We start from the raw sequence: 25,575 nt of genomic DNA on the forward strand, positions 1-25,575 counted from the left end.
GTTGAGACCCGAAGATATTTGATCAAAGTATCTGATGATAGTCTAGGTTTAAACTTAAGAAAGTTTGAAAACAAAACAACTGATGGTGATTGATGAATGTCCATGTGCAGGAGGAGCTAGGCGTGTTGTAGTTACGCAAGCACCATCCTGCGACATAGGGGTTGCGGGATCGATTGATAGAGGCAGAGATTGATTGCATTGCTGCTACTGGATTGTATGAGGTGATGCACATGCCTGTGATTCGGATGAATCACAGTTTGATCACAGCGTTAACCGAGAGGTGGCACAGCGAGACGTGCACCTTCCATCTAGCACAAGGGGAGATGACAGTGACCCTGGAGGATGTGTGGCGCATCCTGCGGATTCTAATTTGGAGGGAGCTGGTCACATATGATAGATCATGGGGGACTCTTGCTGTTCAATGGATTTTCGATGAGGATGTGTTTATTGATGATGGCTCGATTGCCTGGGAGGAGATAGCGACGTTATATGAGCCTCTTCCAGCAGTGTTATCAGGTATCGTGGGAGGACTTCTTTGTCCTGACAGGCGATCACATGGTTTGGCCGTGGGGTGGGGATAGGTGATAGAGATGATGATGATCAAGGGGACTCGATTTGCGTGGGGGCCATGCGTGCTGGCGCACTTGTACCAGGAGCTCCATGAGGTGGTTTACCGGGAGAGGGGTTCCTTAGCAGTGGGCATGACGCTGCTGCATATTTGGGCTTGGGAGCACCTACTAGTGACTTGACTGGTGAGTCTGAGATTCCAGGCAGTAGATCAGCCGTATATGTTTATGTATAGCAGCATGATGAGTCAGCCCCACCTGGGGAAGTTAGAGTGGTGACGACGGGCATTAGACGATCTGGATGCAGTTATATGGTGGCCATACTTAGAGTGTGAGCCATGGGATGATGACGCAGAGGCACTGCCTTATGTTTTTATGACTCGATTCCTTGTTGGGAGGACCTCGTACCATGTGGAGAGACAGGTGCCTGGGAGAGTGCTGAGACAGTTTGGACGGCAGCAGGGACTGACTAGTGGATCAGGAGAGTATGCTCGGGTTATTCGGGAGAGGTATGCAAGGGGTCCAGTGCTACCATATGATCAGGCACTGACAGAGTTCCGGACACTACAGGCGAGACCATGGGACATACGACCGAGGGTCATGGATTCAGGTGTTACAGATGAGTATACGCAGTATCGGGCAACACACCCGATCCTACGGATATCGGATCCAGCAGAGCCAATCCTTAATTTTGAGGATGAGAGGGGACAGAGACGGAGGAGGGCAGGAGGTCGAGGACTGAGGGTAGGTGGAGGAGATGGTGGAGGAGGAGGAGGTGGAGGAGGAGGGGGTGGGTTGGGGATGCAGAGTCAGTGGAGAGGGAGAGGTGGACTGCCTCTACAGATATCACAGGGACCATTGATACAGGGAGGAGTTCAGCTGAGTGGGAGGGGGATGGAGAGGGAGATCCCGATGGATAGAGGGGAGGGGACTACTGAAGAGGGTGGTGCAGGTGAGGCAACTATGGATACCGGGGAGGGTGCCACTGGAGATCTTTGAGATCACATGATAGTACGCTTGCAGACTCGGATAGAGGATTTGGAGGTGGAGGTGGCAGCTAGAGATGTGCAGCTATTTGCATGAGAGTCAGAGCCGGCGGTGGTACTGCAGGAGAGGGATAGTGCAGTGGAGAGATTGGCAGAGCTGCAAGAGAGAGTGCGGGTTGGAGTAGGAGCACAGGGGCCTACGGGGGAGGTGATGAGGGAGATGCGACAAGCACAGGCAGAGATAGACTACTGGCGGGGTTTATATGAGCAGGTGGTGCCAGTTAGTCAGCGAGCTCTTAGCTATTCTCAGATGCGGCAGGCCAGATCAGAGCGATCGCAAAGGGCACAGAGCAGTGGGGGTGTGATGGGTCCGCTGCGGAGGGAGAGATCAAGGGATGCAGGAGGGAGTGGTGGTTCGATGAGGCCGCCACGGAGAGATGGATCAGGTGGTGCAGGCACCAGTGGGAGAGCAGGTGGCGATGGTGGTGGTGGTACAACATCTGGCTAGAGTGGCATTTGAGAGAGCATTTTTGCATATATGTATTGTATCATTGTTTATTTTTTGGACTGTATCTTGGATGGCTCTTGGTAGCCGATTTTGTAGACTTCATTGTATTCTGATATATGAGATGATATATATGAGGAGATCCCATATTTTGATAATATGCAATTGATTTATATGGATGTTTATGCAGGATGATGAGTGATTGCTTAAATGGATTTGTGTATATGTATGCATTTGATGAGATGTTTCTTATATGCATGTTTTTATGATGATTGATGATGTGGGATACTGACATATGAATGCAGGCTTATATATGTATGATTTGTTTTATTTTTGATGTAATGCCATATGTATGTAAGGCTATGATGATGATGTATGTTTATGATGATTTATGAACAAGATTTTGGTATTTTCTATGCAATGATAATTTATGCGATGATTTAATGCAATGGTTGAATGAATGATTTTATGTATGGATATGCATCTAGATGTTTTTAGATGAATGTAATATGGATAAACAAAATGTAAAGTACAAATGTTTATATGATAATGTTTAAATGAATGCATATGTATAATGGATATATATAAAATGGTATGAGCTAATGGTTGAAAAACAAAGGGATTTATGATTCTAAATGCTTAAATATGATTTAAGTAAAAATGATAATGTGATGATACTATAACTTATGGTTTTAATAACTGCACCTTAATGTAATTTAAAAAGGATAATGAATGCAATGTGAATGAATTCTAATATAAGCATAATAAGCTATTTTAATAATAATGAATGAATGCACCTTTGCACTAATGAATGGATGTAATAATAAATGATAAAGAATGATGAAATGATGATAATGGATCATTGACACTTAAATGAATGCCTAGTAAATGATTTTAAAACAATCAAAGACAATTTGATCTCATGAATCAATCTAATTTATTTATGATTGATGCAATGATGCAAATGATTTAATGAAAACTAATGTCCAAAAATGAACTATATGCAACATTAAGTGAAAAATGACATGAATGGACTTAATGCAAGATGCACCTAAATGCGATGATGATATGACCATGAGGAATGCAAGGTTTTTAAGACTTTGCATGATGCATTGATGATGTATCAGAGTACTCGGTCGTGATTGTATCCAAGACCAGCTTTAATGGTCACTTTTGCATATAAAGCCTACATATGAATGGGTGAATGGATGGGTGATATGCAATGGAATGCAAGATATAAATAGATGAGATGGAATGATGATCCATAGTGCTCTATTTTCATCATTGAGCTTTAAAATGTTGGAGGAGAATACACGCATCTTGACATAATGATTCAAGATGACCTGAGTATTCCTTACATGGATTTTATATAGCAAGTTAATACAAACGACTTGATATAAGGGTCAAGTCGACCAGAGTATTGCTTGCGGAACAGACATGGATTATCTCCTTTCATGCATGACTTGGATCGTCCTCCTTGATCTTAGGCTGATCATATCCTGAGACAAGTGCATACCATACTAAGAAATAAAACCTTTATCCAGTTTGGATGAGGTAGGAGGAACCAAAGGAAGAGCATTGTACCTGCAAACAAACAATATATACATAAAGATTAAAGAATATGGATCCTTGGTAATGGTTCATGCTCATATGGTCGAGGTATACGCTATAGTCAGCAAGCCGTAATGATCTATGACTGCATTTTGCATAAGATCACGTAGCTTGGTGAACTTCCCATGTAGACACCATTAGTACATGCCCCAATACTTCATCGGAAATAATGCGCAAATGATACAAAACAATGCTGAAAGATCCCGATACAGATAAACAAAGGATTATACTCACAAATCAACCAAGTATATGATAGCTTAACATAATTTTCTTGTCAAAGAAAACGTCACTTTTTGTCTTTGTTTTGGTAAGGAAGGATGCATCCTTGTTTTGAAAGACAATTTCCGATTAGTTGATGTTGATTGTGTGGTTTGATTGGTAAATGGTCATCGTGTGAGTATTATGTCAATGTTTGTTTTGTATCTATGCGGATGAGTATGTACAAGGTGTTGCCATGTTTTTGATTGATTTTTGATGTTTTCTGATTTTTTTGGATTTTGTTGATCTGATTTCCAATATTTTTGATATTTTGGTGATTATTTAGAATTTTTTTTGGATTTTGAATTGTTTTGAATGTTTTTTGGATTTTGTGAGATAGTTTTAAATGAAGAACTTTAATGAATCACAAGACAATATAGAATCCACTTCCATCAATAGGTTAAAGGCATTGCCCCCAGTTTTTAGACATGACTATAAAAAAGCAGGATGTAGGATGCATGCAGTACTTTCTTGGATTTGTAGATTTATAACAAGCCATGGTTGATGGATGGATGTATGTATGAAGTAGGAATGTGATCGCAATGAGCTTGAAAGATACTGGAGCCATTGTCTTTACAAGTGGCGCCTGTTTGCCAGGTTTTCACCATCGCACTTACCCAAGGTGCCACCGGAGTGGTTGTTCACCGTTTGGATGCATGATTTTTCTTTACTTTTTGAATGTTCTTGTATTTGTTTAGGACAGTTTTCTGAATGTTTTTGGTATTTTCTAGTATGCAGGGGAGCCTGATGCTCTGTTCAACTTAGGTATAAAACCATTTGAGGTGCATGCTGTTGATTGGATCTGCAAGCGGTTCTCCTTCTAATGTAGCCAACTGATATCTCCTGAACCCGAAGACAACAGTGACAACATATGAGCCCAGCCAGTTTGATTCAAACTTACCCTGATGCTCTCTATTTGGTTGGTTGCGAGGATTCTCTCATAGAACAAGATCACCTACCTCAAATGTACGAGATCTAACTCGGTGATTGTAGCTTCTACTCATGCGCTATTGATAGGCTTTGAGGTGATTGTATGCAGCTTGTCGTTTCTCATCAAGTAACTCTAAGTCCTGAAGACGGGATACTCTATAGGCTTCATCATCTATTAGATTATGCAAGGAAACTCGTAATGATGGTATCTCGACCTCAATAGGTAAGATAGCTTCTGCACCATAGACCAATGAGTAAGGAGTTGCACCTGTAGGGGTTCGAATGCTAGTTCGATATGCCCATAGTGCTGGATTTAGTTGAACATGCCAATCACGACCGGCATCATTGACTGTCTTCTTTAGGATCCTCAATATGGTTTTATTGGATGCTTCGGCCTGACCATTGCCTTGTGGGTAATAGGGAGTGGAAAAGCGGCGTTGGATACGAAATTTCTCACAAAGTTCATAGCCATCTTGATTTTTGAAAGGAAGACCGTTATCTGTGATGATGGACATGGGTACACCATATCGGCAGATGATGTAGTTGAGGATGAATGAGGCGATTTGCTTGCCAGTGACTTGGGTAAGTGGAACAACTTCGATCCACTTTGTAAAATATTCAGTGGCGGTAATAATGAATTTATGGCCATTGGATGAAGATGGATGGATCTCACCCACAATGGCAAGGCCCCATTGACAAAAAGGCCATGGTGTTGTGATTGGTTGCAATTCCTGGGCTGGTGCATGTATCAGGTCACCATGAACTTGACATTTCTTGCATTTTCTGACAAAGTAGTAGGAATCTTTTTCCATAGATGGCCAATAGTATCCATTGCGCAGGAATTTCTTGGCTAGTGATGGACCACTTGAGTGAGTCCCGCAAATTCCTTCATGGACTTCTTCCAAAGCCTTTGTTATCTCATCTTGTTCCAGACATCGAAGGAGAGTACCATCAAGACCGTGTCGGTATAGGGTTTCGGCAATAATGGTATATCAAGTAGTTTGGCGAATGAAGGTTTTACGTTGGTTATTCGATTGGTTGGGAGGAAGGGTGTGATCGCGGAGATAGGTGTAGAATTCACCGTACCATGGGGATTCAGAACTGACAAGACGACATATCATTTTGGATTCAGGGATATCATAAGCGGGAATCCAAAGCTGTTCTACCAAGAACTCGTAGCGTGTTGAATTCTGTGGAAGATCTAGGAGAGATGCGATGGTAGCCATAGCGTCAGCAGCTCGATTCTGATCTCTTGGTATCTACTCAAAAGTGATAGTAGTAAATGATGTCTTTAGAGTGTCCACCATTTGCTTATATGGCATGAGTTTATCATCCTTGGTCTGATATTCATCTGTTGCTTGTCGAATGACCAGTTGTGAGTCGTCATATACTTGTAGTTCTTGTAATTTCCATTGTACTGCTAGCCCGAGTCCTGTGATCAAGGCTGCATACTCTACTATGTTGTTAGTGCATGGAAATGTGAGCCTGTAAGACTTCGGGATGCTATCACCTTGAGGTGTGAAAAATAGAATGCCTGCCCCTGAGTGATGCCTAGTGTATGAACCATCAAAGTATAATTTCCATGGTTGTATTGGTGTGATCATGAATATCTCTTCATCTGGAAAATTGGAAATGAGAGGATGATTACCTATGAGAGGTGCATCGGCCAACTGATCTGCAATAACTTGACCTTTGATAGCTTTACGGTCCATGTACTCGATGTCAAATTCACTCAGAATCATCACCCATTTGACCAAGCGACCTGTTAATGCTGCTTTGCTGAGTAAATACTTGAGTGGATCAATCTTTGCAATGAGTTGTACTTTGTGTGTTAACAAATAGTGCCTTAGTTTAGTGGCTACTAAGATTACTGCTAGGCAAGCTCGCTCAATAGGTGTGTAATTGAGTTCATAGCCCACCAGTGTGTGAGAGATATAGTAGACAACACACTCTTTTCCTTCTGTATTATGTTGTGCCAGTAACACACCCAATGCTGTATTGGTTGCTGAGATATAGAGTAACAATGGTCTACTTGGATCTGGTGGCATCAGTAATGGTGGATTCATGAGATAGTCTTTAAGCGTCTGAAATGCTTGTTGGCATCGAACATCCCACTGAAAGCGGATGTTCTTGTGTAGCAGGTGTGTGAATGGGTGACACTTATCAGCCAATTGTGCAATGAATCTTTGGATGGATTGCAGCCATCCTTGTAATGTCCTTAGCTGATGATATTCTTTGGTGGTGGCATGTCCATGATTGCTTTTACCTTTGCTGGGTCAACCTCAATACCTTTGCTTGAGACAATGTATCCTAGAAGCTTTCCGGAGGTTACTCCAAAGACACATTTCTTTGGGTTGAGTCGAACACAATATTGTTCCAGTCTATCCAAGATTTTATCTAAGATGTGGAGATGTCCTTCTCTAGTAAGTGATTTTGCTAGTAAGTCATCCACATAATCTTCCATCATAGTATGCATCATGTCATGGAAGATGGTGGTCATTGCTCGTTGATAGGTTGCTCCTGCATTCTTTAGATCGAAGGGCATTACATTCCAGCAATATGTGCCCCATGGACAGGTGAAGGCTGTCTTATGTTGATCTTTTGGTGCGATTTTTATCTGATTGTATCCTGAAAAGCCATCCATGAGTGAAAGCATGGCATGTCCTATTGTCAGATCCACTATGATGTCAATATTTGGAAGGGGGAAGTCATCCTTAGGAAAGGCCTTATTCAGATCTTTGAAGTCAGTACAAAGGCAGATGCCCCCTTTTGGTTTGCCGACAGGCACAATATTGGAGATCCATTCTGCATAATCAATTGGCCTAATGAAACCAACATCTAGGAGTTTCTTGAGTTTTGTTTTGACTAGTACTGCAATTTGAGGATGCATCTTACAAAGCTTCTGCTTGATAGGTTTGGCTCCTTCTGCGACGGTGAGGTGATGCATGACTAAATCAGGATCAAGCCTAGGCATGTCTGCATATGACCATGCAAAGTTGATCTGACGCTTCTGGAAGAACTCTATAAACTTAGGCTGTTCCTCTGGAGTGAGAAGAGATGCCAGATGTATGATATGAGGATTTTCAAGAGTCCCCACATTGTATTCTTTGGTTTCCTTGATGAGAATCGTTGATCGTTCCTGTTGTGCATTAGTAGGGAGAATGTCAAACCCTTCATCCTCAGGTGCCTCAGAGAGGTTTTCACCATTGGATACGCTCTTTCTTTTTACTTTTATTGGATCAAACAGTGCCACAGTGTGGTTTTCACTAGAAGATCCATGTTTTATTGTGATATTTTTGCAGCTGAAAGGTTTGGCATCCACCCCGAAGTATGCTGTGCTATTAAGTTCAATGGCAAATCTAGCTTTGTGATCCCCGCTTGGTAGGTTATCCCTTAATTCCAAAAAGTCAATGATAGCCTCATCAATTTGGAAGAAGTCAAGACATGGGGGATTTGGTTGGTTCCATTCGATGAGTTCAGGGTGGATAATGGGCATTACTTCATTGATTAGGTTAAGTGCGTTAGATGTATCAGTGAGGGTTAAGACGTTATGGTGAAGGTCATTAAGGGTACTCTCCCTATCAGAATCAGGCGTAGGATGAGACGTAGGGTCTGTGGAAGATGTTTCCAATTCAGAAACCCAAGTGGTCTTTATCTGTGCTTCTCCATAAACAGGGATGTCTTTGCGTGGTGGAGGTGGTGATGTGTCTTCCTCATCGGAAGTGTTAAGTTGTACAAAATCAAATTCCCACTCATGTGAGTCGATCTTTGAGTCACTTTCCAGCATCTGATTACTATACCATACTGGGATGTCTTTTGAGTTAAATACTGCAGGTGTGATTGGTTGATGTACCTTTGTAGTGATCGGTGCTGCAGGAAGTTTGATGGGGATCAAGGAATCTGATACGGGAAGTATCGGTAATATTGACTCAGTGGTTTCTGCTGGAACTGCTGGTGCCATGAATGCTGTTACGGGTTTTGATACAGTTGTTGCTGCTAATGGTGCTACTGACAGGATTACTGGTTTGATTGGTGGGATGATTGGTATTGTAGATGGTGGTGTTGAGATTTTGAGCCTCGATGGGCCAGTTGGGATGGTGCTTGAGGCTGCTTTGATAATGAAAGGTGTCCTTTTTGCAGTAGGCTGACATAATGGTTTGCTGGGTTTTCCTTTGAATCTAAGTTTAGGAAAGATCTCCTTTTCAAAGCCTAGGCCTGCATTATCCTTGGGCTTTAATTCCAACAGCAGAGGTTCATGTCATCCTTGCTTGCAATATCCCAAAGCACTCTGACCATCATACCCCATTCTTTGCATAATGAGGAGACCTTTGCCATACTGATCCGTAGGAAGCTTAACTTGCGGTATATCAGTGGTGATGGGATCTTTATAGATCCATTCTGCTAGGTCCTCATCTTGGGTTTCTTCTTCTTGACTCTTTCCAAGGATGAAAGGCATTAAAGCACATGTTGGCGTGATTAGTGGTTGTTGAAGTAACTGCTGTGGTTTACCATGTGTTCTAGGAGAAGTGGGCATCTGTCCCACACAAAAGAGTAGACTCAAGTTGTATTCCCCAGGACCTTCCTCTGCTATTTTCATTTTAAGCTTTTCTTGCTTGGGTATAGTGGTGTTTGAACTGGCAAGAGAGGCTGGACTTATATATGATGTGGAGGAAATGGCTTCTCTATTATTAGGAACAGTAATCTCTGGTTGATGGCTGATATTATGGTAAAATGCAAAGGGATTCGCATCGCCCAGGATTGTGATCTCTACACCATTATGTGGGAACTTGATACATTGATGGTAGGTAGATGGAACGGCTTGCATGGCATGTATCCAAGGTCTTCCTAATAATAGATTGTATGGCAGAGGAAGGTCCAGAACCTAACAGATGATGTGCTTTACCATGGGGCCCACTCAAATTGGTAGTACCACAACTCCTTTGGATGAACGCTCTGCATCGTCATAGGCTTTGATTGTGATCTTCTTATGAGGATCCACTGATTCTACTGCATATCCCAATGCTGTGACCAACTGTAGTGTACAAATGTTCAGGCCTGCTCCATTATCGATCAAGACTCGCTTGATCCTATGCTGGTTGATAAAGCCTTCGATGTGGAGTGAGGCATTATGAGGTTGCTGGAAGGAAGAGTTGTCACTTTCAGAAAAAGTGAGACAAGGTGATGACTTTAGACTTCCAACCATGGCTTGAAATTGGTTTGTATTTAGATTTGCAGGGACTGACGCCTCTTGGAGTGCTTGATCCAAGATAGTTTTATGAGATGGCGATAGGCGCAATAGCTCTAAAATGGATATAAGCATAGGCATTTTATCTAATTGTTCCACAAGATTGTACTGCTTTAGGATGGAGGTGGTGCCTTGTGGAGCTGCCTTTATGGTGACTTTGCCGCAACGCGTAACAACATTGCAATTTGAGTTGGGATTTTTGAAGGTTATAGTTGCAACTTGTTCACTAGCATCATACAGATGATTTACAGTGTAATTATACGTAGCTTGTGTATAATCAATGGTATCAGTGCCTCGCCTGGAAGTGGAAGGACCCCTTTGATCTTGTGATGGAAGTGGATTTTTGAACATCAGATGATCATTATTTGTTGTTTTCAGGTCATGTCCTTCTATTTCAATTTCTCCTCAGTCAATAAGATCCTGAATGAGATCTTTCAATCAATGACAATTACTTGTCTTGTGTCCTCTCCCTTGATGGAATTCATAGTGTTCAGTATCTCTCCACAATGCTGGTTTGACTTGAGGCTCATAGTTTGATAGTTTAGGTAGAGTGACCAAATTTTGAGAAATGAGTTGTCGCAATACTGTTTCAATGGGTTCCCCTAGGGGAGTGTATGTGTGTTTCTGTTTCTGCTGACGAGGTCTTGGTTCATCGTGAGACGTGATGCGACCTTGATTGGAAGGAACATTTGTGTTATTCTAAGGTGGAGGATTTTGTCCTGCAAACCGAACCACAGGTTGTGCACTTTGTATAGTCCTGGCATCCACAACCCCATCGTTGACGATATTCTTGTTTTTGTTCCAGAAGCTTGGTTTATCGCTATTGAAGCGTGGGCGAGGACCATCCTTTGGTTCATTAAAGATTTTGATGAGTCCTTTCTTGATGAGTGCCCGTTCACATTTCAAACCCTTGGTGATCATATCATTAAAAGAGTCTGTGTCTTTGACATCCAGGTGAAATTCCATTTCTTCGTTTAAGTTGGAAATGAATATTTCCACTAGTTCTTGTTCAGGTAACTAAAGAGAACGTCTGCTAGACATTTGGTGCCATCGTTGTAGGAATACTGAGAATAGTTCACCTGGTTTTTGTTTAGTGTTGCACAGATCAGCCACGGTGATGTTGCGTTCAATGTTATGAGAGTTATGAGCTAGGAACTTCTGGATGAGTTCTTCAAATGTTCTAATGCCACCTGATAAGCGGGAAAACCATGATGTGGTTGTTCCTCCCAAGCTTTGGGGAAAAAGGCGCATTAGGTATGTGTCTTCATATGCCACTTCGAGGCAAGCGGAATGAAATTCTCTGACATGATCACGAGGATCTCCCTTTCCTCTATATTTTTCAAATTTGGGCGTTTCGAATCCTTGGGGAAAGGGTGGCATATAAAGATTCCTATCAAAAGGATAGGGACATATGTCATTGAGTGAGAATTGGTTAGTCTTGACACCACTATGAAGTTGTTGGGCGAGATTCTCGACTTGTTGCCGCAACATCTCCATTTCATTTGGAGGAGGAGGTGGTGGGTTACCTCAAGGAATGTTATATCTGATGGGATCTCTACCTCTTTCCTCTTCATGACGACTTTGTCTTTCTGATGCTTGTCTTAATTGGGCAAGATCAAAGTCAGAGGGGAGTTTTTCTCCTTCTTGAGCGAGTTTTAAGAAGTGAGCATCCGCATTGCTCCTGAGTATTTCGTCAAACAGTCTGTTAAAGAGAGGGTTATGCTGAGCCCTTTCTATTGTTGCAGGAGTAGGAGTACTTGGGTTTTCATCATTTGCATTTCCTCCAAGTGCTTCTTGAAATTCATTGAGATTTTCCTCTTCTTCTTCTTCCATTTCTATTTCTCGTTGTCTTGATTGTGATCGGGTTTGAGCCATTTTGTTTACAAGCTTTTTGTTGAAGTTGCGTGAAAATGATGATGAGTTTTTGATGAAATGAAAGATTGATGGTTGGTGAATTGTGTTGCATGTGGATCTCTAGCACTTTTTAAAGTAGATGTAACAAAAATTCCCTCTTTGAATTGCTTGCTTGTTTGATAAGTTTTTGATGTGATAAGGTTTAGAGAAATCTGAGATGTGTTACAGATTTAACTACCTAGTAATGAGAGGATTCACTCATGAACTAGTTTTAACCTGTGTAGATGTGTCTCTTAGGATGAGCTTATCCTGGATGTAGAAACAATCTAAAAAGTGATGTGATGTTTTTGATTTCAAGCAATATCCAAAAGAGAACTTGGGATAAGAACCTCTTAATGTTTTGAGAGTTGGGATGGATTGATAATGAAGTGATGATGTATGAATAAGATGATGGATGAAATGTTTTCAACTTCAATAAAAACTTTGTGTTACAAATGGGACAAACTCTATCGCTTCTCTTTCGGGTGTTGGTGGTATTTCTCGAGCTGTGTTGTATGTGATATAGATGTTTGGGAAGAAGTTGGGATTAATATTACCTCCTTGGTTTTTGTGATAACTCAGAGCTCTATATTGCATAAAAGCTCTGCGGTTCAATGATTCTGAATCAAATTCGTTTGTTTTGCCTTGAAGGTAGAGGTGCATGTGATGCAGAAAAACTCTATGGGAGACAAAGATTTGTCTATTTATATAGAATAATTTCCTCCTTTTGATCAAAGTCTTTGAGCTTAATGGTCTTCTTTTCAAGTTGATATTCTGATGACGCTTCTTCTTTCGCAAGATGTGAAGGATGGTCATAAAGTTTTGATACTTTTGTTGTTTGCACTTTGTTTTTGATATGTTTGGTTGGATGAATACTTTGTTTTTGGGATTGATTTTCTGATTTTTCTTTGACAAGAAAACAAAGCAAGCACACAAACACAAGAATGTTGCCTCAAAGGCACAAATGAGTATGGGTCTAGATCAACCCAATCCTTGGACTTGTATATGAACCTTCCTTTAGATGTATTTTAAGGTGTATTTCCAAAGCCTGAAGTTAGCTCAATTTGCACTTGGTCTTTAAAATGAACACACTTCAAACACCTTTTATCCCTAAGGTCAAATGGCCAGTTGTGATAAATTTAACCCACATCTTGATATTTCTTCGACTTTGGTACTACATACCTTATGAATCCCACCGTGGCAGGTAAGGATGTGATATACTAAGTCTTGCACGAGTATAGCAAATAGATGATCCCTATGATGGGGGAGTCACCACTTTTATCAAGTCACAAGTGACTTTTCAAAAAACTATGTTCCTACTCAAGGAAATATGTATGGTGAGTATCTTGGGAGCAAAACCATCTATGCTCTTGCACTAAATTATATCGCAAATATCCTCAATCAATAGAACGGGTGGGCTACTATTTAAAGGTGTTTAGTCATGTTCGATGTTTTTGGACATAAGTTCATTCTGCAGTGACTCACTTAAGAGCCTTGTAACTGGTGGTGGGGCCCATTTGTCCTTTCGGCCAGTTACACTATAGGAACAACTATACCCAAGGCTACAACTTTCGCTCTCACCTGAATTTTATAGCGGCTCGAAGGATTTACCGCTCGAGGTCGTTCCCAAGAGTATCGATCCCTTGGCAGGCCTCTCTTAAAAAGATAAAATTTTGAGTGTTACTAGCACTTTTCTCTTGCACCTAGGACCACGAAAGCCAAGGGAGAGGATAGTGTGTGTTAGAAGTGGGACCACTCGACTGACTTTTTGCACAAGTGTGCCAAGCACAAAAAACACTTGTTCTTTTTAATCCACCATTGCAATGTGATCTAACTATTTGGAGATGTTGCTCCAACAGTCATGATGTTCTTTTTAACTTTAAAGGCAATATGTTTTGTAAAATAGGAAAAATGAAATCCTGGTCAACTTAACAAAAAACACGTTTTGCTTGAAGTAAAATTGTTTTTGGGCTTGACTGAAAAATGGCTTGTTCTTTTTAGATTGCCCAAAATAAAGTGTTGATTGTAAATTTCTTTAAGTTGATACAAGAAAATAAATTTTGTTTTGTTGATTTTAAGCACCAAAACGAAGTTTGTTTCCTAACTTGCAAGAAATAAAGTTTGTTTTGTTTAGTTTTAATGCACCCCAAAGACAAGTGACCCTAACTAGAAAGCAATGAAAATTTGTTTTTGTTCAAGTTTTAATACACCAAAGGAAAATTTGTGATTTTTAATGGTGAGTTTTAACCTGCACAAACAACAAATTATTAGTAAAATTTATGTCCAAGGGGGGCTTCCACAAGCCTAAAAAGTTTCAATTTTTTTGGTTACAAGGTGATTTTTACGAGATTCTGTTACAATAGCACTAGTCTGTGTTTGAACAGAGGCGCTATTTAACACAAAAGTGCTAGAAGAAAGGGAAAGACAGAGAGGCAAAAGTGCTAAAACAGGGTGAATAGTGCCAAAACCATGTCAAAAGCGCCAAAACGGTTCCAAAAGCGCTGAACTTGAGACAATAGCGCTATTGTAAGAACAATAGCGCTAAAAGCATAAGTGTCGATAGCGCTAGAACGAGTTCAATAGCGCCAAAGCGTAACCTGTGTGACACTTTCAACATTCAAACATGTTAAGGGGTAAAAAAAATGACATTTTTGGTGTTTCGATTCATGCCGGGTTCACCAAATGATGCCCTACAAAATGGACAAGGTTAGTCTAAGATAAATAACACACATACAAGAAACCGTTAGTGTTAGTCAATCAAAAACTAATCTAAACAGGCATATCAAGAGAGACACTAAAATCATGCAAGCATATTTAAATAAAGAAGCAAATATGATGAGGCATCTCCAAATACCTCCTAACATGGTCTTAGCTCCTTCTCCCTTGTTCCTCTCCTCTCCAAGTTCCAAAATAGTGTAGCTCTCAGCAACTTTTTGCACTATGGATGCTTATGGAGGATTGAGAATGTAGTATTGTGCTTCAAATGGGAAATAAAAAGCTAAAATACTAGATGATATTAAAATGATTGATTTTAACTAAAATAACAAAGATATTAGTTGATTATGCTAAAATGCTCTCTAAAAATGCCTATAGGTTAAATGCATACAAGTTTTTAGGATTTGGATTATGAAAAAATGGGCTCTATTTATAAGAAAAATGGAGCAATGGATGGTTGAGATTGAGCAATCTCAACAAGGATCAGGATTGAATGATTTCAAATCCATGTGAGGGATTTCAACCCAATCCCATATCGACAAGTGTCAATGTGAGATAGGTTGAGAAGAGAGGGAATAAGCATTAAATGCTTGATATGACCTTGGGAGTTAAAGTCAAGGTTGGTTGAATGAATAAACTCTTTATTCAAAGAATAAAGCTTTTATCCAATGGATAAATTCTCGTGCAAATGTGAAATGGATGAATATGGTCAAAACAATAAATGTTTGGGGAGACAAGTTTGAAATAACTATAAATGGTTATGTAAGAGCCATAAATGGTCATGTAAGAGCCATTAATGGTCTTGGAAGACTTAAGGGGTTAATTTGTTGAACACACAAAGCATTAAATGCTTTTCAAAGACTTTGGAGTCTTTGAGAAGTGACTTCATTTTGCTTAGGAATGTGACAATAATTAGGGGATGGATTAGGCTAATTAGGAAGAGGTTAGAAGAATCTAGAAGGGGATTAGATTTTGCAAGTTGGATTTGGTGGGTGAGGGAAAATAGGATTTTATTAAATTAAATTAATTTATTTCAATAAATGTGTGCAAGTTACATTTGTAGGAAAATGCAAGTGGGGGGGGATAATGATTTAAATAAATGTTTTTATTTAATTTATTTAAAAGAGGAATAGGGGATTTAATAAATAAATTTTATTTATTTAATTGATTTGAGTTTGATTTAATGAATTAATTAAAATAAATTGAATAATTTATTTAATTAATAGAAGAATGTTTGGGGATAAATTAATTAAATATTAATTTAGTTAATTGATGGCTAGTGGATTTTTAATCAAATAAATAGCGAATATTTATTTAATTAAGCTGGACATATTTGTGTGACTACACAACTGATAACTCATTTTATCAACTTTGCATTATTTGCAACTAGTGCCCCGATGTATGCTCCCACATCTCAGGGAATGTCTGCACATAAACAATTTTGGATTAGTTTCGATTCCACTTTTCCAAAAGACGAGTGCAGACCTCGAAGACAACACCGTTTCTACTAGATGCCAACACCCTTTTAGGATGATAGCACATTGTCTGGACTAACACACCCATCTAAGACACAGGCATGCAGATTAGACAACAACGCATCTCAGGGATGCTTGCACAACCGTTCGACCAAAATAATCCAAAAAAGCACTAAGAATACAAAACAAGGAATGTTTTGAGTCGTACCTGGTCGGGCTCACTGCCCTGCTCGACCACAGTTCGCAATTCCTCTATCCTGCTAGCCCTAAGATCTCGTCTACATGACATTTTTTCTCAGACTCTATGCAAATATCAACTAGAATGCCCACAGTGAATAGTAGTTGTAGCATCATAAAATTGTGACCCTCACAATTTTGACCACATCTTAGGTCCTCATCTATGCAACTTCATCTTTCTACTCGATTGAGACACCTCTCTGCACCTTCATTATGAACTTCTCCCATCTCAACCCTGATGACACCTTAGGACCCTGTCCAGGCCCCAAGATAGGGCAAGACAGGGGTGTGGTACCCCTGTCCCCCTAGGATAGGGGCGTGGTGCCCCTGTCCTCCCTCTTAGGATGGCCCTAAGATAGGTCTATTCGACTCTTGAATACAATTTTCTCTTCAAGGAATTAAACTCTCCTTTGTTGGCCTTTGGTGGGATGAAAACTAATCCTCTTGGGCATGTATAAAAGGATATTCAATTCCCTCATTTAATGATAATAAGAAGAATAAGCAAAATTCAAGTGGAAGGTCTCCATTATCGTCATCAAGCATTCAAGTCTTCAAGCATCCATCAAGTTCTCTTCTTCATGTGTCTTCTTCATTCATCCATTGGAGGAACATTATAACATTCATTTGCAAGCATGTGTGTGTGTTAGGGTTTTGTCATGTTACATGCCATTTCATACAACATTTATGATTACATTCAAGAAGCAAAGCAACAATCATCAATCAATTGCAAATCTACAAGGTATACATTTTCATTATTTACATTTAAACATTTGCAATTACTTTATTTCAAGGTTGATTCCTCAAACAAGGTTTGACTAAGGCAAACCCCTATCGACAACCCTTCTTCCCTCTCTTCTATGTGTAGGTTGCAGGTGCATAGCTGTAATTGCAGGTTTGGACTTCATTTGCAGAGATGAAAAAACCATTTTCAGTGCACGGATTTTTCAGAGGACCAAGTACACTTTCAACTTGGTCCTGATAACTTTTGTCCAAATTTGCAGGGCAGATCCATATTAGTCTAAATATCTTAGATCTGAAGTTACAACACGATCCTAAATAGGTAGCTCCCCATTTCATGCATTTTTGTCTCCCTTTTCTACATAGTCAACAAGTCAACCCTTCCATTTACAAAAGAGGGTGAATCACATTCCAACCCTTGCAATCCACTTGGTATTCACATCCTTATTCTCCTTGGATTTGGATCTAGTGGATTCAAGCCCCTCTTTTGAATGTAAAGTATCTCCCAAGTGAAAATCCTCCTAGTGGTTTCCTTTCTCTCTCTTAGGTGGGGAAGCACTAGGATCAAATTTTGCACTTTACAATAACAATGACCCTTCTTGGGGCCCACTTTCGAGTATATAGCCTAATTTTTGCCCGTTTTTGGACAATTTTAGCTTGTTTTCCTTCCTGTTTTCCCTGCCTTACCAGGGGCAAAACACGAGGGGGCATATAGTCACCTTCATTTTATTTTTCTCTTCTATCCACACTAATGCTCCTTAAGCATTCATCTCACCGAAGTAGCTTCCTCCGTTTTTTGTGCTGACAACCTTTTTTTCATCTTGCAGTTCGGAATTCACCATAGGAAATATTGGGTTTCCTCATGGATACTTGGGGGCATTGCTCATGATTGTTGACTCGATCTCTGCGATTTATACAATATCCTTTTTGGCTAAGTATTTATTGCATCTACTGCATCTATTGCATAACATGAGCTTAATGAACATATCTCATATACAATGGGTCATTCTTGGAACTAGAGGACAATCTCTTGGAGCAAGATGTCACCACTTTTCTTTTGTACAATGGGTCATTCTTGGAACCAGAGGAAAGCCTCTTAGAGCAAGATGTCACCACTTTTCTTTTGTATAGTGGATCATTCTCAGAACCAAAGGGTAGCCTCTTAGAGAGAGATGTCGCCACTTTTCCTCTTTTACAATGGGATATTATTGGAACCAGAGGACAACCTCTTAGAGAAAGATGTTGCCACTTTTTCTTTTATACAGTGGGATATTATCTAAACCAGAGGGCAGCCTCTTAGAGCGAGATGTCTCCACTTTCTTGACATTTCTACTGTACATCTTATACAGGTTATAGCATACTTGGGCATAGACTCTTATGAGGTGCTCCAAACCTCAGTTGCACACATGCGCATGAGGTTGAGTGGAACTAACGATGTTCTTTCCCTCCTCCCTTACATGGATCACCTAGACAAAATATGGGGGCTAGTTTTCCATGTCCTTTTTTCTCCATGGATCACCTAATTCTAGGGGCGAGATGTCCATGGTTCCCTTTGTTCACCTTTCTTCTCATGGATCACCCAAGTGTGTATTCATGTCCTCTCTCTCCTTCCTATCATGATCTCATAGTTTTACTATTGATAGTTCATGGATGATGTTAGCTTTGCTATTTTATGTGATTATTGGTGTTTATGTGATGGAATTTGTGTTTGTGTTTCAATTAGTTGTTTGAGATGTTTGTATCACGGTCTCTTTGGCTAGTTGATGTGTCATGTTGTTTTTTGTTTTTGTCGTGTGTCTTTTGTGCTTTGTCTTGTTTTGTTTTTCTTCTTCTTTTTTTGTTTTGTGTGCTCTTTCTTATGCTTGAGTGAGTTAAGATCCTAAGATTGGGGGCTTTGTTCCTCAAGATTAGTGATGTCTTATACTCCTTGTGGTATTGCTCCACATGTTTCATCTTCATCTCTCTCTCTTCTACTTTACCAACAGTATTGGTGTAAGCCATACTCCCGCTAAAGTGGGGGCTAAGTGTAGCATCATAAAATTGTGACCCTCGCAATTTTGACCACATCTTAGGCCCTCACCTATGCGACTGCATCACTCTACTCGATTGAGACCCCTCTCTGCAGCTTCATTATGAACTTCTCCCATTTCATCCCCGATGACACCTCAGGACCCTATCCATGCCCCAAGATAGGGCGGGGACAGGGGCGTGACACCCCTTTCTGCCCTCTTAGGGTGGCCCTAAGATAGGTCTATCCGGCTCTTGAACACAATTTTCTCTCTGAGGACTTAAAATCTCCTTTGTTGGCCTTTAGTGGGATGAAATTAATCCTCTTGGACATGTATAAAAGGAGATTCAATTCCCTCATTTGATAAAAATAAGAAGAATAAGCTAAATTCAAGCGGAAGGTCTCCATTATCGTCATCAAGCATCCATCAAGTTCTCTTCTTCATGTGTCTTCTTCATTCATCCATTGGAGCAACATTACAACATTCATTTGCAAGAATGTGTGTGTGTGTGTTAGGGTTTTGTCATGTTACATGCCATTTCATACAACATTCATGATTACATTCAAGAAGCAAAGCAACAATCATCAATCAATTGCAGATCTACAAGGTATACATTGCCATTATTTATATTTAGGCATTTGCAATTACTTTCTTTCAAGGTTGATTCCTCAACTATGGTTTGATTGAGGCAAACCCCTATCCACAACCCTTCTTCCCTTCTTTTCTATGTGTAGGTTGCAGGTGCACAATTGTAATTGCAGGTTTGGACTTCATTTGTAGAGACGGAAAAACCCTTTTCGGCGCACAAATTTTTTGGAGGACCAAGTACACTTTCAACCTGGTCCTGATGATTTTTCTCCAAATTTTTAGGGCAGATCCGTATCAGTCTAAATATCTTAGATTCATAGTTACACCATGATCCTAAAGTGGTAGCTCCCTATTTCATCCATTTTTGTCTCCCTTTTCTACATAGTCAACAAGTCAACCCTTCCATTACAAAAGAGGGTGAATCACATTTCAACCCTTGCAATCCACTTGGTATTCACATCCTTACTCTCCTTGGATTTGGATCTAGTGGATTCAAGCCCCTCTTTTGAATGTAAAGTATCTCCCAAGTGAAAATCCTCCTAGTGGTTTCCTTTCTCTCTCCTAAGTGGGGAACCACTAGGATCCAATTTTCCACTTTACATTTTGGTGAACCCGACATCTTACATCTTAATTCTAATTTCTTATTATTAAATTTGAATACTTGCAATTTTAATTTCAAAATTTCATTTCCAATTTTGATCTTTTTGAGATTTTTAGAAAATTAATGGCATAAAAACCCTAATTTTGCATTTTGAGAAAATTGAGCTTGTGAAGTGTAGCATTTTAGTTGCTTGTTTCAGATCTGATTTCTATTTCTAAATTGCAATTCAAATCTATCTTTCCATTGTGAAAATTAAGTGGTTAAAAAGCAAAACCCTAATTTTTAAGAATCTCTTATTTCGACCTTTGCCTGCTAATTTGACTGATCTAGACATTTCCAAATCAGTTGTTTTTTGGATTCTGCAATAAAATCATAATTTCTATAATCCTTGAAAATTTTAAAAAAAGTTGGTTGGACCAGGTACACTTTGCACTTGGTTCCTAGCTTTTTCCCTGAAATTTCAAGAGTCGGAATTGACTGTACTTTTCTGCTTAAATCCCCAAAATTGACATACTTTATCAATTTTAACATCTCTTAAGGTCGAAAAAAATTCAAATTTCCACACTCTTAACTTTTAAATTAATTATCATAAAAAGGTCCTAATTTTAGATCTTCTTTCCAAGTAAATTAAGATTTTAATTAAGACACTTTCAATGGCAGTTAATGGACTAGATTTCTTTGCTATTTCACATATGATTACATTGTTTTTAACATATATATATTACAATCATGTATTGGATAATGACTTTTTTCATTTCCCGTTGCTTCTTTTCATTCATAGCACTTGGTCATATTGTGTTGTTAAGGTTTCAAGTTCATTTCCTTTTCAATTTGATCTCAAAGATTTCATGTATCATTTATGTTGCATTATGGTGATGTTATTAACAAAATGAATTTCATATGTCAATCACCTTAAGGATTTTGTAGATCCCAATCTTAGAGATCCTAATTCTTGCACCTCTCCTAGGGTATACTGTGTGAATAAGATGAGCGCTACTATATCAACCAATGATATTTTTGAAAAAGAACAAGCATTGGAAGACCATATGGGCCCATCTTCTTCTTATACACATACCCTTGAGCAAGGGGGAAAAATCAAAGTATCAACATTCTTACATCTTTAGACCCTTATTCTCCTAGGACTTATCTTCAACATCAAAATATATATAGAGAGGATGATGTTATACATTTTATTCATTATCTTTCCCCTCATAGAACTAAGTAAAGATGAGCATTTAGACGATGAAAATGTTCATTCCCAATGTCCCAAAAAGGATAAGCATGACAAAGGAAAGCAAATTATCCTTTCACATGATATTCCTTCTCCATCTACAAATCTTTTTATTCCCCCTTACACATTATATTTCAAAGAAATTCACGATCCTATTCCCCCCAAAATACTCATTCGCAACATTGTTATAGTCATGGCTTTCATATAATAACAAAACAAGGTTTTCAAGAATAAAAACTTGGGAAATTTGAGCAAGGAATTTGTGTCCCTCCTATGCAAGCTACTACAGAAGACCTAGGAAATGAGAATCGTCTCTCTATGGATGAACTCATTAAGCTCCAAAACTCCAAAACCTATCTCCAAAGGAAACATATCAAAAGATCCCACAATAATGTTTCTTCTTCAAAATGTCCTTTTTGCTCATTCATCAAACCCATGATCATAATGCTGATGGTTGCCCTGATTTTCAAAAATCTATTCAAAATGGGATAGATAGTGGAAAATTAGGATCGTGGATAATAATTCTTCTTCTAATAATTCTTCTCCTTTATGCCAAGACAATGAGTTAAAACACATTTATCATCATGATAGACTAGCTACAAGAATCTATTGGAGATTGAAATATGATAAGAACATTTCCTTTCCTCCTAAAAACTAAAACAAAATCTTAAGCAAGTGAAAGGATAGGAATATTTCATTTTCATGATTCATATTCACATTCTCTTAGAAAATGTCATGCATTTAAGAAATTTGTTCAAAAACAATATGACCGTGCACAAATTTCTGTTACAATAGATCTAGCCGTCTTCCTTGAACTAAACATAGTGCCTCAAAACTTCTTTTTCTTTTCGTGTTTCTCTTCACCTTATGACATAACTAGCCAACTTAACTGGGGGCTCTCTATTATTTGTGGTGGTATTGTTTCAATTTTAAATACTTTGGGCTAGCAACATGAAGTTCACTTCCCTTCTTTTTTCAATGGATCTATCTCTATCTTTAGGCATCATTCATTATTAGATACCATTTTTTGCATACATTTATTCTCATATGAGCATATAATTGTTCTTTGATTTTTTTTCTCTTTACTTGCAAAGGAACATCTTTAATGAGTAATAAAATTCTTCTTGTTCTCTTAATTCTATTGGAAAACTTACCTCTTCTTTGGTTTCGATTATTTACAAGTATGATATGCCCCCTAGTATGAAATGATCTCTTGTGAAGTACATGTCCCTTCCTTGAGAGGATTTGTTCCATTATGAAGGCATATTTCTTTAAAATAATCACCATTAGAAGATTCATAATGCTCCTCCTTGTTCTTCTTACTTGGGGGGCAAGGATTTTGCTCCTTTATCTTTCCTTTAGGGGTTGCATTTTTCATATGTGATTATCATTTCTTACAATGATACGTTCTTGTGACTAATCCCTCTTGGGGAATATGTGATGCTCTTTCTCTCTTCTCTTAGAAGATTACCACTTCTTGAGATGTGTTTTTTTACATATACTAATGTCTTTTCTTGCATGTGTTCATGTAAGTACATTATGCATTTTCTTATGTTTAATCTCTCTCTATAAGATTGTGTAAGCTCTTCCCATTGTCTCTACACTTGGGGGGCAATGATTTCTCCCTCTCTTTCTCCAAGGATCCACTCTTTCCTATGTTGTGGAGGGTGTTAGTTCATTACATGATGTCATTCCTTGTGTGAAATCATTGTTGTTTGTTCAAGGGTTCTCTCTTATACAAGAGGTGTAATTCCTTGACTACAACCTCTTTCACACTTGGTAATGTACATCTATAATAAATTCACCCATCCCCACTGGGATAAAAGTGAGTCATCCTTCATCAAGAATCCATTTCACCTAGCAATAGGAGGAAGGATTGAATTCTTGTTCTCTTTAGTGCTTCATTCTAGAAGATGTTATACTTGTCTAAGACAACTCCTCTTGGAGGTAGATGCCTTTTGAGAAAAGATCCCTTCTCTCCAAGGATCTCCTTTGCACTTATAAAAAGATATATCTTTTATACTATCTTATCCTTGCTTGAAGAATATTCCCTCTCTTGCTTGGATTTATGACATTGTTGCATGATAGATATCTTCTTGGTGTTGAAGGAAGGTATCCTTGTTCTATTTTCCTTAAGATATCTATTGGAAATGTGCCTTGAATTAACTTGACTTGTGTTCAGACTGATCGGAGTAACCTATCCCGATGGAACAACTGTCGATGTGACTCTTGCCGATGGGCCGATGAACCCTCTTCTTGTGATTGACTATCAGGAGAGAAAGTCCAAGATGATCCAATTGCTATCGCTATACCGCAATGGGAAGATGATCAAAAGTTATTCCACATGGCTTGGTGACAAAGCACGTGCAAAAAGAAGTGAGTTAAAGACCATGCAGGTTGAAGGTGGATCAAGGACTGTCGCTATACCACATGATGGAGATGCATGAAGGTTATCCATCGTGGCTTGGCGACTAAGTGGTGGGGCCCGACAAAAGAGCATCTCAGGCAAGTTAACGAGTGAGCAATTCCAAGATGATCGGATGATTGTCACTATACCGCTATGGTGAGATGCATGAAGGTTATTCCCCTTGACTTGGCAACCAAGGTGGGGCTCGACAAGAGAGTAGCTCAAGCGAGTTAACTGGTGAGCAAGTCTAGGATGATCGGATGATTGTCGCTATACCGCATGATGAAGATACTCGTTGGTTAACCATCGCGTCTTGGTGACTGATGAGGTGGCAGTTCAGTGGCAGATCAGGTGGCGCCCAGCTAGATGCATGGACGAACTAGGGAGTAACACTGTAGCAAAAGAGAGATCGAGCAGATCAAGGAAGATCAGATAATTAGGATAGCTGTTTGGTTGTCTTGCCGATGACCCGATGGAATTGCCTTCGATGATCGGGGTATCATCAGAGATCGGGAGAATTGGTTGTTTGCTATATCGATACCCGATGAGGTCACCTTCGATGATCGGGTTGATATCGGTGATCGGGTTGACAAGATGGAAGCTATGCCAATGGACCGATCGAGTCACTATGGTGTCATCAGGAGATCAAATCTACTTGTTGAAGGCTATCCCAATAAGCAGATGGAGCCGATCTATTTGGAGCTACATTAGTGAAGTCACTGGTTTATCGAGAGGTCAGAGAAATGATTTTGTTGTCTTTTTGATGGCTGATGGAGTAGAGACTAACTGCAGGTGTGCACTTGAACCAGAGTCCAAAAGGTAAACACTTGGATACTGAAGATGGTCTTATCGGCGTATATGAATACGTACCAACCCAACTTCCTAGTGCATGTGGGATATTGTGTTTCTCATGAATGCAGCCTGGCGTAGACGGTTAGACTTCAAACCATTGGTGCAGTTGCTCAGATGAACTATTGACAATATGATATATGAAGCCATTGGATAACTATGGTGAAATACTGATTATCGAATGCCAATTGTAGTGCCCAGTTCATGAGAATATGAGAATGAATACCTGTAGTTGCAGATTGAAACTTTATTGTAAATTCATTTATTGGAAATAAAGTGTTCAACTTTTGGTGGTGGGTTTTTTCCTGAAAGGGTTTTCCCACATAATTCTTAGTGTTCTGTCTCTATGTTGATTCTATTTGTTTGTCTATATTATTCCTAATGTTCTGTAAATTTTTTAAATTGCATTCTTCCCTGTTAATTGACATTAAGAAGGCGTTTCCGCACCATGCTTTCCTTACAAGTGGTATCAGAGCTTGGCCCGTTTTGTTATCCTTGTTGGGTAGGGTTAGTTTTTTGTGTTAGTTTTATTTCAGTGGGAGTCTTGCAGAGTGTCTACTTGTTTGTTTTATAGGTTAAGATGGCGAGCACCTCAGGGCACATAGACATGGAGAAATTTAATGGTTCTAGTTTCAAACTATGGAAACTCAAGATGGAAGACTTGTTGGTTGACCGAGACCTTTGGATTGCTATGTCTGGGCAGAAACCTACAAGCATGAAGCAAGAGGACT

Source organism: Cryptomeria japonica, chromosome 4 (assembly GCF_030272615.1).
Source record: "Cryptomeria japonica chromosome 4, Sugi_1.0, whole genome shotgun sequence".
Lineage (NCBI taxonomy): Eukaryota > Viridiplantae > Streptophyta > Pinopsida > Cupressales > Cupressaceae > Cryptomeria > Cryptomeria japonica.